Source organism: Benincasa hispida, chromosome 3, assembly GCF_009727055.1.
Source record: "Benincasa hispida cultivar B227 chromosome 3, ASM972705v1, whole genome shotgun sequence".
Classification (NCBI taxonomy): Eukaryota; Viridiplantae; Streptophyta; class Magnoliopsida; order Cucurbitales; family Cucurbitaceae; genus Benincasa; species Benincasa hispida.
In genome coordinates, this window is record NC_052351.1 from 56,087,007 (window position 1) to 56,101,078 (window position 14,072).

A 14,072-nucleotide genomic window follows, 5' to 3' on the forward strand; every position below is an offset into this window, starting at 1 on the left:
TTTTGCCAACTGACTTCATCATCCTAGATTTTGAGGCCGACAAAGATGTGCCCATCATTTTGGGGCAATCTTTCCTATCAACGGGTCGTGCTCAAATTGATGTGTACAAAGGAGAAATCACTTTGAGCATAAACAAACAGAAGCTCAAATTTAATATAATTCGTGCCATGAAATTCCTGGATGAGGAAGACCTACAAGATTCTGACGATGACCTAAATTTGATTGAAGAAGAAAAGTCTGACGATGAGTGTGAAGAAGAGGATGCCAATGCATCCGTAGCTGCCTGCAATGCAATCATGGAAAAAACAAACAAAGAAGAAGAAATTATCGCAATGCAAAAAGAAGAGCCAAAAGATGAAAGAAAAACAATGCAACCTTCCCTGGTGGAACCACCAACACATTTGAAGTATTCATTTCTGGGGCAGAATGAGAAACTACCAGTGATAATTTCCTCTGCGCTCAACGCAGATCAAGAGAATGCGTTGATGAGCATTCTCAAGAAACATATACGAGCAATTGGCTAGACGCTCGCTAACATTAGAGGAATTAGCCCCACTACTACATGCACCACATTCATCTTGAGGACGACCACAAAGTAAATATTGAAAATCAATGCAGACTTAACCTTGCGATGAAGGAGGTCGTCAAGAAGGAAATTATCAAATGGCTAGATGCGGGCATTATCTAACCCATTGCAGATAGCACGTGGGTAAGTCCCGTGCAATGTATGCCAAAGAAGGGCGGAATGACGGTAGTCCCTAATGAGAATAATGAATTAATACCACAAAGAACCATCACTGGATGGCGCATATGTATGGACTACCGCAAATTGAATGCGGCCACAAAGAAAGATCACTTCCCTCTGCCATTCATTAATCAAATGCTAGACAGACTAACAGAGAATGATTTCTATTGCTTCTTGGATGGATACGCCGGGTACAATCAAATCATGATAGCTCCTAAAGACCAAGACAAGACCACATTCACCTGCCCATATGGGATATTCACTTTTCGCCGCATGTCGTTTGGCCTCTGCAATGCACCGAGCACGTTCCAGAGGTGCATGATGGCGATCTTTTCAGATTTTCTCGAGGACTCGGTGGAAATATTTATGGATGACTTCTTCGTTTATGGGAACACTTATGAAGTCTGCCTGGCCAATTTGGAGAAAATTTTGAAAAGATGTGAAAAGACGAACCTGATGCTCAACTAGGAAAAATATCACTTCATGGTGAAAGAGGGTATACTGTTGGGACACAGTTTCTCGGGAAGGGTTGGAGGTGGACAAAGCAAAGATCAACGCAATTGAAAAGCTTCCACCTCCAACCAGCGTGAAGGCGATGTGAAGTTTCTTGGGCCATGCTGGATTCTATAGACAATTTGTTAAAGACTTTTCTAAGATTGCACGACCACTGAGTGTGTTGTTAGAGGCGGACAGAAAGTTTGAATTTGACAACAATTGCCTTAACGCATTCCGAGTTTTAAAAGATGTGCTGATTATCGCGCTCGTGCGTCGGATTGGACATTGTCGTTCGAAATCATGTGCTATGCAAGCGGCTATGCGATGGAAGCCTCAATAGTGCAAAAGAAGAAAACTATTTTACACTCCATTGCATATGCGAGTAAAACATTGAACCCTTCTCAAATAAATTATACCACCACTAAAAAAGAACTCCTGGCTGTGATTTTTGCGTTGGAGAAATTCAGGGCATATCTGTTGGGAACAAAGGTACTCATTCACATTGATCACTCGACAATCAAATATTTAATGACAAAGAAGGATGCAAAGCCGAGGCTAATCAAATGGGTTCTTCTCCTTCAAGAATTTGATATCGAGATAATTGATTGAAAGGGGACAGAGAATCAAGTTGCGAATCACTTATTCAGATTAGAGAATCCTAAGGTTGACCGTAATGAATCTGAAGTGAGTGCTTTGTTTCCAGACGAGCAGCTGTTCCACATAGAAGAATTGCCCTGGTATGCGGACATCGTTAATTATTTGGTTTGTGAACAATTTCCTGAAGATTACACATACCATCAACAGAAGAAGATCAAGCATGAATGCAAACATTACTATTGGGATGAGTCGAATCTGTATAAAAGAGGTGCAAACCAAATCATTCGATTATGCGTACCAAACGCTGATCAACAATGCATATTGTCACAATGCCACGATTCGCCATATGGAGGGCACTTTGGAGGATAACATACTGCAACCAAAGTTTTGCAAAGTGGATTCTTTTGGCCTTCATTCTTTAAAGATGTTGCTGACTACACAATGACATGTGATCGGTGTCAATGCACCGACAACATTTCATGGAAGAATGCAGTGCCAATGAACACTATCTTGGAGCTAGAATTATTTGACGTTTGGGGGATTAATTTCATGGGACCATTCCCTCATTTGCATGGCAAGCATTATATCTTATTGGTCGTCGATTACGTTTCCAAGTGGGTAGAGGCGATTGCATGCGCCGCAAGTGATGCGACAGTAGTCTCCCAGTTCCTCAAGAAAAAAATTTTCACTCGTTTTGGCACTCCCTGCGCCATCATAAGTGATGAAGGATCACACTTTGTCAACCACAGTATAAAGGAGCTGCTGTGCAAGTACAATATCTTCCACAAGGTGGCCACCACATACCATCTGCAAACAAATGGCCAGGCTGAAGTGTCCAATCGTGAAATTAAATTGATACTTGAGAAGGTGGTATTTGCCAAAAGATTGGGTGATGAAGCTTGATGATGCATTATAGGCATACCGGACCGCATTTCAAACACCTTTAGGTATATCCCCCTATGCGTTGGTATTTGGCAAGGCGTGTCATTTGCCGTTGGAGTTGGATTATAAAGTATTGTGGGCGGTCAAGAAATTGAATTTTGATTTGAAGAAAGTAGGGGAAGAGCGAAAACTGCAGCTGATCGAGCTAGAAGAATGGAGGGTCAACGCATATGAGAATGCGAAGATTTATAAAGAGCGCACCAAGCGTTGGCATGATAAACGCATATGCGCTAGAAACCTCCATGTCGGCCAAAAGGTCTGACTCTTCAATTCGAGATTATAGCTCTTCCTGGGAAAATTAAAATCGCGCTGATCCGGTCCCTTCATCATTAAAGCAATATCTCCACATGGTGCGATGGAACTGATCACCGAGGATGGCAGTTGAACATTTAAAGTTAATGGACAACAGGTAAAGGCATATTGTGGAAAAGATTTCCAGCTAGAAACAGTCTCCACAAAGTTTAAAAACCTGGATTATCCCTTACTCAACTCTTTGACATTTAACTCATCGTCATTTTACTATTATCAGTATTTCACTTAGTTCTCTAAAAATAATAATAATAAAAAATAAAAAATAAAAAACTTGTTGTTTTGTTTTAAAATCATTTGACCTTCTCTTTGTCTGTTTACAAGGATTAAGGCACAGAATTGCGAAGAAGCAAATGATCTCATTCCATCACCGCAAGGATGGATGCATCAATGCATAATGTGGGCGACAGCGCAAAAATTTGGAAGTGTACTCTCCCTTATCTTTGTTTCAAATTTTGCGCTATCCCATTGCATTTTAAGTTTTATCACCGCATCCTCCTTAATCACTGCAATCATTTTCCAAGTAGATAAATTTAGTAGTTCACCGCATGTTGTTTCTTTGCCAAGAATGATTTCAATGATGAAAAATATGCTTCTATTTCTTTCGTATACACTAGAGTCAACTTAGTCTTAAAATAGTTACCTCATGAAATATATCTAGAAGTTAGGGGTTTGCTAGCTTTCTTTCAAACTCTCTTTACAAGCATTCTATGACCATCGCATGACCTATTTTAATTTCTTTTGACAATGAGGACATTGTCGCATTTTAAATTTGGGGGTGAGGTATTTATTTTCAACCTTGCAATATAAAAAAAAATATATAACTATATGTATATATAGATATATATATATTTGAGAATAACGACTCCACTATCAACGCAATGGAAAACCCATGTTGATAAGAGTTAAGTTGTGAAAGGCACTTACCCGTAGTTGGATGTCCGCATGACACACGTGGGGGCAAGCCAAAACGAAAGTAAGTCACCAGGATCAACGCATAAATCAATGACCTCAACTCCACTACCAAATCGGTATAAGTTTAGTTTGAGAAAGAGTGCATTGCTCGTAGTTGGATGTCTACATGACACACATGGGGGCAAGCCAAGACACTCGGATCAGCGCAAGGTCAGAAAAAAAAATAACAATGAAGAAATTTTTTGTGCAAGGATAAAATCATTTGACACCCCAGAAGAAAATTTTGTTTTAAAATAAATCATGCGATGTTTTGGAATTTAGTAAAGTCCTTTTGAAAGTTAAGCTTGCAATTCCTAAGTCTTAGAAATATTTTAGGAAGAGACTTGAATAAGACTTAAGAAAATTTTAGTATATAGGATTTGAATGAAGTATCCTTGAGAAATCTAGGAAAGAAAACTTTGCGGTTAACTTGCTAAAGGAATCTTTAGCTTATGCTTGAGGACAAGTATTGTTTAAATTTAGGGGTGTGATAACGAGCAGAAATGCACGTTATCATAATACTAAGTTCATAAACAATGTTGGATTGCATTGATGAAATATGTTAAATTGCGTCCATTAAGCATAAATTCTATAATATTGCGGTTGCATGCATCCAACGCATCAGAGTAATTGATCTTTACATTTTTGTGCAGAATATGCGTTAACGCAATGCAGAGATTGCAATCATAGGAGTACATTGGTCGAGTGCAACGTCACCGCAAGACTTTGCGTTGATCGTGCTCGCAAACATTCGCCCAAGAGGAATCACCGCAACTTGGTCAGCGCAACATGGTGGGCGCATCCAGGTGAAAGGATAATTAAGAGAGATTGGATAGAAAGCTGATGACAGTCGAATCCAAATTAAGTTGACAGCCGATAACGGTCACAAAGTACATTCAGCTTTATCGGTAACAATCATCCAGCGCGTCAATCAGGAATTAAAGCTATCCCATCTATACAACTGGAAGAGAGAAGCCGCCTTTCACCATGGAAACAATATAAATACCAAGTGCATTCTTCAGAGGAGGGGTGAAGCAGTCGATTACTTCATCACTTTACAAGTTCATGCCCCTGTCCATAGTTTTCTTTCATTTCAAGGTGGACACGAGGAAGAAGGTGTGCCGGTAGATCATTTCGGGAAGCTTGGGAAAGCACCGAAAGCTCCAAGATAGAGAGAGGGCCGACGCCTGCGGTAGCAGGAACATTTGTAGATCAGAATAGAGATCAGTGTAAAAAGCTTCGGTCGGTAAGGAATTGCTACCAGACTCTCTACCTTTACTTTCCATTGTCATTTTGTACTCAACTCAGTTGTAAGAATGGAATGTTTTTCTCTATTTCTATTCACTCTTTGTTATTTATGAATGAGTAGCTAAATTAGTTGAATGAGTTGAGAAGTAGATATCTAGCATAACGAGGGAATCTTCATCTTTGCAACTAACTTGTTTATGTATGCTTCATTCGTCTATTAGAGATACTCGGGAGGGTAGTCTAAAGACAAGATCTAGACTTGGGAAGATCAGGTCAGAATCTAGGTTTGGAAGAACCAGATTAGAACACACAAACGGGAGATAGGCGCTTAGGAATGAGCCCTATTTGTTATTAACGCATCGCATGTATCTTAGCTATAAGATATGATTGTATGCGGTCACCTTGCTTTCATGCATTTTGCATCAATGCATAGGACAATAGTAGAGACTTGAGGATAAGCTCTATGGACATTTTGCATTTAACACATGCGTCCTAGACTTAGGAGTATCGCATTTACATTGGGAAATGACTTTTTGTGCATGGTTATAACATGATCGCAAGGTTTGACGCATACCCGAGTAATGCTAGCTAACGATCTTCTCAACCCATTCATCGCATACTCATTGCATCTATCAATGCAACTATCTTTCTCAAATTCGTCGGCTTTATTTACTTCTTTTTCATCAATGCAACAACACACCCAAAACTTATTTATTTACTTGGTTACCACAAAGTTTTCATAAATATTACCAACGTAACTATTTTCACAAGTCCCTCTGTTCGACCCTGGACTTACCAAGAAACTCAGGGGAATTTACACTTAAATTCTGCTGGGGAAACTTGAGTGCACAATGCCATCCACCAACGTATATCATCCATATTTTCATTCATAAAATAACGCATCAGAATGCTCCACATCAGTAGGGACAGCAGGGTTCCCAGGTTATGACTAGCAGGGAGGATAGGCCGATATGTACCCCTTGTGGTTAACGACATTGGAGACGTTGTCTAGCAGACTCTGGGATCTGTTTTCGATGTGGCTAGAAGAGGCATATGTCAGATAGATGGCCGAGGAGGAACACGTCTAAACACAGGGTCCAGCATATAAGTTCATTTCAGGGAGGCCCGAGTCCTCAGCAACAGCATGGTATGGTGTTTTCTACCACTGGGTATGAGGCCGAGAAGTCAGGCACAGTGGTGACAGGTACACTTCCCATTTTGAGGCACCATGCTTTAGTTTTGTTTGACTCTGGTTCTTCACATTCATATATATCTGCTGTATTTGTGAGGCATGCCATGTTAGATTAAGAACCTTTTCCATTTTCATTGTCCATTTCCACTCCATCAGAAGAGTTCATGTTAGCTATAGAAAAGATAAAAGCATGTCAGGTAGAGATAGCCAATCGCACATTAGATGTAACCTTGATAATTTTAGATATGAGCGATTTTGATGTGATATTGGGTATGGATTGGTTACCTAATCATGCCAGCATAGATTGCTCTGTAAGAAGGTCATCTTTAACCCTACTACAGGAGCCAGTTTTAAGTTTAAAAGAGTTGGGACCGTAGTCCTACCCAAAGTGATTTCAGCAATGAAGGCCTATAGACTGTTTGACCAAGGAGCCTGGGGCTTTATGGCCAGTGTGGTGGACACTAGAGAGACTGAAGTCACCTAAACTTCGGAGCCAGCAGTGAGGGATTTTCCAGACGTTTTTCCAGAGGATCTTCCCGGACTACCACTGTAGTAGGAGATAGATTTTGCTATTGAGTTAGAGCCAGCCACAACCTTTATTTCGAATGCTCCATACAGGATGGCCCCGACAGACTTGAAGGAACTGAAGGTCCAATTGCAGGAGTAGTTGGACAAATGTTTCATATGTCCTAGCGTGTCACCATGGGGTGCACCTGTTTTGTTTGTGAAAAAGAAGGATGGATCGTTACGTCTGTGCATTTATTATAGAGAGCTGAATAAGGTGACAGTGAAGAACAAGTATCCCCTTCCCAGAATTGATGATTTATTTGACCAGTTGCAGAGAGCTACGGTATTCTCTAAGATTGATCTTCGGTCAGGATACCACCAGCTGAGAATAAAGGACAGTGACATACCCAAGACAGCTTTTCGTTCGAGGTATGGTGTCACACCCCCTCCCAAGCCTTAATCACCAAGACAGGGAAGGGAGCGTGAAGGTAACTAATAGCATCCTAAGACAATATTCATGTTCAATATTTCCCCACATATTTATTATAAATTTTAATAAGTTTACAGTATTCCCCTTATCTCCCTATACACATAAGTAGATTTTCTCTCTATTCTTTGTTATATGGTCTGAGTTGTGCCCTGAGAGTTTACCAAATCCTGAGATGGTGGTGGTGGGTGGTGGCTCCTCTTCGAACGCTCCGCTTTGCCACCTGGGGGGGGGGGGGGGGGGGTATAAGCAAATATTTGAAAAAAACATAAGCTAATATTTTTCTTATAAACGAAACCTTGGCTTATAAAAAATAAACTTTTGGGGAAAACAGCGTGCAATCACAAAAACACATTAATACCATTTCAAATTCATTTCCTCAGCCACGCCGCTGAATCATTTCCTGTTAACGGTCACTACTGTCAACACAACAACAATTTTATGGAAACTTTCCCTATACCCCATTTTTTCGCCAATGTGCACATCGAACCAATTCTTTCCCACTAGTTAGCTTAGGTAACTTGGCCATATTTCCTGTCGGTCGTCACCGACTATCGTTTCCCGCCGACCGAGAGCCGACCATATTTTCGCGCCAAGCACCCTTTTTCAAGCATACTAACTATATCTCGGTTATAATTCAAGTTTCTACAGCACATAACATGCAATATCATGACCACACAACAACATATTAAAACTATGCATCTCTTTTCATGCATATTTGATATTACCTCAACATATAAGCATCATACATATATGTATACATGCATAAAATCAAAACATATAGTAACTGCACCATCAGCAAATCCTCCTAATGCAATTTACTTGTAAATATTCTTCTCTACTCAAACAGAATATGAATCTGTGCAGCACCTCCTTCGAATTCCTTGCCTCCACCACCAACGCAGCTTTCCCACTAAATGCTCACTCTCTACTTAGGATTTTACTGCTGAAATTGTTTGGAATGAGTTTAACCTTCATGCCGAGCCTCCTATTTAATAGCCATCCCCAGCTTTTTTCCACACGACAATCACCATACAAATGGCTCTTCCTTAGGCTGCCACGCTAACTCTGGCTAGCAAGCTTTGAGTTGTCTAAATTCTGGGTTTTCCAACCAAAATTATCCTTAATTTGCATGTAGTCTCAAACCGTACACCACCTACTTAAAGTTGATAAAAATATTTTGCATGATAATCTCCCTTTGCCACTTCACTGCTTTAATTTCTGATTTATTTATCCAAATTAACTAATGAACGCATCCAATTCTCCTCAACATGCGTCCATCTGTCCCAATCTCGCTGGTTTCGCTCTCGTGGCTCTCGCTCTCTCCAACTTTCTCACTGATTTGCTCTCGTTCTCTCCCACTTTCTCGCTCGTTTTGGCTCTCGTGGCTATCGCTCTCTCCAACTTCTCGCTGGTTTTGCTCTCGTGGCTATCGCTCTCCCCACTTTCTTGCCAGTTTTACTCTCGTGGCTCTCCGGCTCTCTCCCACTTTCTCGCTTAAAATCTCGCTCTCTCCACTCTCGCTCTCTCCCATTCTCTCGCTCAAAGTACTCTCTTTAATCTCGCTCTCTCCCATTTTCTTGTTAAAACTGCTCTCTCCAATCTCGCTTCGCATCACGTTATTTCGTACTTAATTCATTTTTCTTTGGTTTTCCCACGTCTAGATTCCTCTTAATTTAATTATATTTCTTTTTTTTAATATCCTATTTCCTCATGCCTTCCAAATTAGGGTTAGGGTATTACATATGGACATTATGAGCTCATATTGATGTCATTCGGTCTAACGAATGCACCAACAGTGTTCATGGATTTGATGAATAGGGTGTTCAAGCAATTCCTCGACACCTTTATGATTGTTTTTATTGATGACATCTTGGTTTATTCCAAGACAGAGGCCGAGCATGAGGAGCATTTACAGAAATTTTTTGGAGACATTGAGGAACAATAAATTGTATGCTAAGTTTTCTAAATGTGAATTTTGATTGAGGCAGGTGTCCTTCCTAGGGCATGTAGTATCGAAAGAAGGTGTCTCTGTGGATCCTGAAAAGATTGAGGCAGTTACAAGTTGGGCTCGTCCAACCACAGTCCGTGAGGTGTGCAGTTTCTTGGGGTTAGCAGGCTACTATAGACGATTTGTAAAGGGCTTCTCTCGCATAGCCGCCCCATTGACTCAGTTGACCAGAAAGGAAGCAACATTTGTTTGGAATGAGGCTTATGAAAACAGTTTCCAAGACCTTAAGCAGAGGTTGGTTTCAGCCCCAATTCTTATAGTACCAGATGAATCAGGTGGTTTTGTCATTTATAGTGACGCGTCTAAGAAGAGGTTGGGATGCATATTGATGCAGCTGGGTAGAGTAGTTGCTTATGCTTCACGTCAGCTAAAGAAGCATGAACAGAATTATCCCGCGCACGACTTAGAGTTAGTAGCAGTGGTTTTTGCTCTCAAGATCTGGAGGCATTACTTATATGGAGAGAAGACATAGATCTTCACCGACCACAAGAGTTTGAAGTACTTTTTCATTCAGAAAGAGTTAAACATGAGGCAAAGAAGGTGGTTGGAGTTGGTGAAGGACTATGACTATGAAATTTTGTATCACCCGGGAAAAGCAAATGTAGTGGCAGAAGCTCTAAGCAGAAAGGTGGCTCATTCAGCAGCCCTCATTACCAGAAAGACTCACTTGTGTAGGGAACTGGAGAGGGTAGAGATTGCAGTGGCTGTGGGAAAGGTCACAGCACAGTTAGCATAGCTGTCGGTGCGACCGAGTCTAAGGCAGAAGATTATTGATGCGCAGCGAGACGACCCTTATCTGGAAGAGAGAGTTCGTAGGGTGGAGTCAGGCCAGAATGGCGAATTCTCAATTTCAGCGGAAGGTGGCCTTCTTTATCAGGGGCGTTTGTGCGTGCCAGCAGTTAGTGATATTAAAGATGAGTTGTTGTCAGAGGCTCATAGTTCCTTATTTTCGATTCACCCCGGCAGCACCAAGATGAATCAGGACTTGAAACATTACTACTGGTGGAATGATATGAAAAGAGAAATTGTAGAGTTCGTCAGTAAGTGCTTGGTGTGCCAACAAGTGAAAGCCCTAAGGCAGAAACCAGCAGGCTTATTATAGCCATTGAGTGTACCAGAATGGATGTGGAAGCATGTGTTTATAGACTTAATCGTGGAGTTGCCACGGACAGTCAAAGGTTTCACTATTATATAGGTCGTGGTAGACAGACTTACAAAGTTAGCATATTTCATGCTTGGGAAGTCCACCTTTTCAGTGAATAAGTAGACATAGATATACATGAAGAAGGTGGTAAGATTGCACGGAGTGCCTGTGTCCATTGTGTCGGATAGAGACCCTCGTTTCACATCTAACTTCTGGAAAAGTATTTCGACAGCTTTGGAAACCTGGTTAGACTTTAGTATCGCTTTCCACCCTTAGACTAATGGGCAGACAGAGAGATTGAACTAGATATTGGAAGATATGTTGCGTGCCTGTGCCATAGAGTTCTCATGAAGCTGGGATGCTCACTTTCATTTAATGGAGTTTGCTTGTAATAACAGTTACCAGTGCACTATTGGGATGTCACCATTTGAGGCCCTATATGGGAAGAGTTGCAGGTCCCTTGTGTGTTGGGATGAGGTAGGAGGGAGGAAATTGTTAGGACCTGAATTAGTTCAGGCCACGAATGAGGTAACACAGAAGATCAGGGCTCATATGCAAATAGCTCAGAGCAGACAGAAGAGCTATGCCGATGCAAGATATAACGACCTGGAATTTGTGACTGATGTGAAAGTGTTCTTAAAAGTGGCACCCATGAAAGGTATTCTGAGGTTTGGCGGGAAGGGGAAGTTGAGTCCGAGATTCATTGGACCTTTCGAGGTCTTGGAGCGAGTTGGCCCCGTAGCTTACCGATTGACAGTGCCCCCAGCACTGTCTTCAGTTCATAATGTCTTTCATGTTTCGATGCTAAGAAAGTATGTAACAGACCCGTCCCATGTAGTTGACTACAAGCCCTTACAATTGAATGAAAAACTTGAGCTACGAGGAGAAGCCTATAGAGATCCTTGCTAGAGAGGTAAAAACATTGCGCCGCCGGGAAATTGATTTTGTGAAAGTCCTGTGGCAAAATCACCAGTTCAAGGAGGCTACTTGGGAGCGAGAGGATGAGATGAAGGCCCAATACCTGGAGCTTTTTCAAGAATGAACTTTCGAGGACGAAAGTTCTTTGAGGAGGGAAGAATGTAACACCCCATACATTTTTTTAGTAATAATGTAATTTTAGTAACTTTATTATTTGGAATTTCAGTAATTGTTATTAGTTAGAGGGCATTTTTGGGATTTTGGACTTCACGTGTAAGTGCGGGAATTTAATTGTTGGCGTGAAATTATTCAATTTGAAAATTAATAGCAGGAATTAATTTTCTTTTGAAAAGGAAAGGAATTTAATAGTAAAAAGTGGAATAAGGAAAAGAATAAAGTATAATTATACTTATTTCTTTTTTAGTTATTATTATTATTATTATTATTATTATTTTTATAAAAAAAAAAAAACAAATCCCCTTTCTTCCTCACGCATCCGGCGCCCCACGCCCCCGACAAAACTTAGCCGTCGACGCAATTCGTGACCACGCCACCTCCAGCCACTGGTGTTCTGCCCGACGTCGGTTCGAGCCGTCTCCGCCGCCGTCGACCTAACATGCTCCCGCTGCATCATTGCAGAAGCCTAGCTCCGCCCTCTGGATTCACGCGTCTGCCGCCCCTCTGTCGGAAACCCAGCCTTGTTCGCCGCTTCAGTCGCAGTTCCAAGTCATCTCCAGTTGCAGACTCACACGATCGGAAGCCAACCTAGTTCATCGTTCGTCCGAACCAACCAGTTCTCCACCAGAGCGTCTGCACCGGAGTCGCCGCAGCGCAATCGACTGGATCTGTGCCAGATTCTTCCTATCATCGCCGTCATTGCTCGTGCCGTCGTCAGATTTGTAAACTTGGGTAAGATTTCTACTGGTTGGGGTTGTTTTCAATTGATTCTTGACTGCCCATTTACTGTTGGAACCAATCGATTGAGGCCTTTATGTGTCAACCTTGGATTCATGTTCTTAAAGGTATTAAGGTATTGTTTTGTGAAGTTTGAGTTGTTTAGCAGATTTGGGGCACCTCATATCACACCGTGGGTGAGTTTACCCGGATTTTTGCAGTACTCGGATTATGTGTGATTAGGCCTTGGTTTTAATTTTAAAACTTGGTTGCGTTCTTATGTCAGGGTCTTACTGGGAGGTTCTGATTTCATTGGCTGTCTGAAATTGTCTAGGATTTTCGATTTAGATAAAGTTAAATCAAAGATCTTTAAATAATTTGGTTAATTGGAGTTAGACCCAAAATATTGAATTAAATATTGGATTTATCATAGGTGTTGCTTACCTTGAAAAGGATAAGCTTGCTTGAGTTTATTTGGATTTAACTTTGAGGTAAGTAATCTTACTACTGGAACTGCCCACAGGCCAGACATTAGATGTATGCTAGCATGATAAATGAATGTTATGGCAGAATGATAACATGATAGGTTGATAGTATAATTTGATCAAAGTATGTTTTGGTACGAGATCTTAATTATTTATTTATGCACATAGACACTTGAATGCTAGTATGAGATGGTATGTGCTTCCGTATGGTTGCATTTGATCTGATGATGTTGATATATACATGTATGTTGTAGAACCATGATGTTGAGGTATATATGTATGTTGTAGAGCCATGATGTTGAGGTGTATATGTATGTCATAGATTCGTACAGTGTTGATTATGATGTTGAGATTGTGGAAATGTCCTTACTGATTAGTTAGATGCCCATTAGATTTTGTGTTTCCTTCTGGATTCACAAGTTTGTGTTTCTCTCGGGATTCACCAGTTTGTGTTTCCTTCGGGATTCACCAGTTTGTGTCTCCTTCAGGATTCACCAGTTTGTGTCTCCTTCGGCTTTCACCAGTTTGTGTCTCCTTCAGGATTCACCAATTTTTATTTCCTTCGGGATTCACTAGAGGTAGTGGCCATACTTAACTACAGTAGGATGGGACTCAGTCTCCTTCTTGTTTTATGTGCATATGTGTCCCATGAGGACTAGAGCAATTTATATGTTTCACCAGAGGTGAGTATCTAGAGGACATAGATGTCCAGCCTGACCTCAGTAGTGGGATTACTTACTAAGTATGTTATACTAATTCTTTCTCATGTTGTTGTTACGAGTAAGGGTAGAGATGCACCGACGATGGACAAACGGAATTCGTGATCGAGCCACTGGGACTAGTTTTATGCTTCCGCTCATGAGATTTAAAGTTCTTTTCATGTTTCTCTTAATTTTTAGTTTTGATGTTTAAAACTTACTTTTAAGAATCGTTTTTCAAATTTATTTACTATCCTTTATGATTTATGGGTATCCTACTATTGATTTAGTATTTGAATTTAATGAAAGCCTTTTGAACTTCCCTTATTTAATTAGCATTTATTTCGCCATAACCGAGTGTCATTTTGAGTTCCACGCACGCATGTATTTAGTAACGGCCTAACTTAAGTCCTAGGGGGTCGGGTCGTTATAGCCTGTGCATCTAA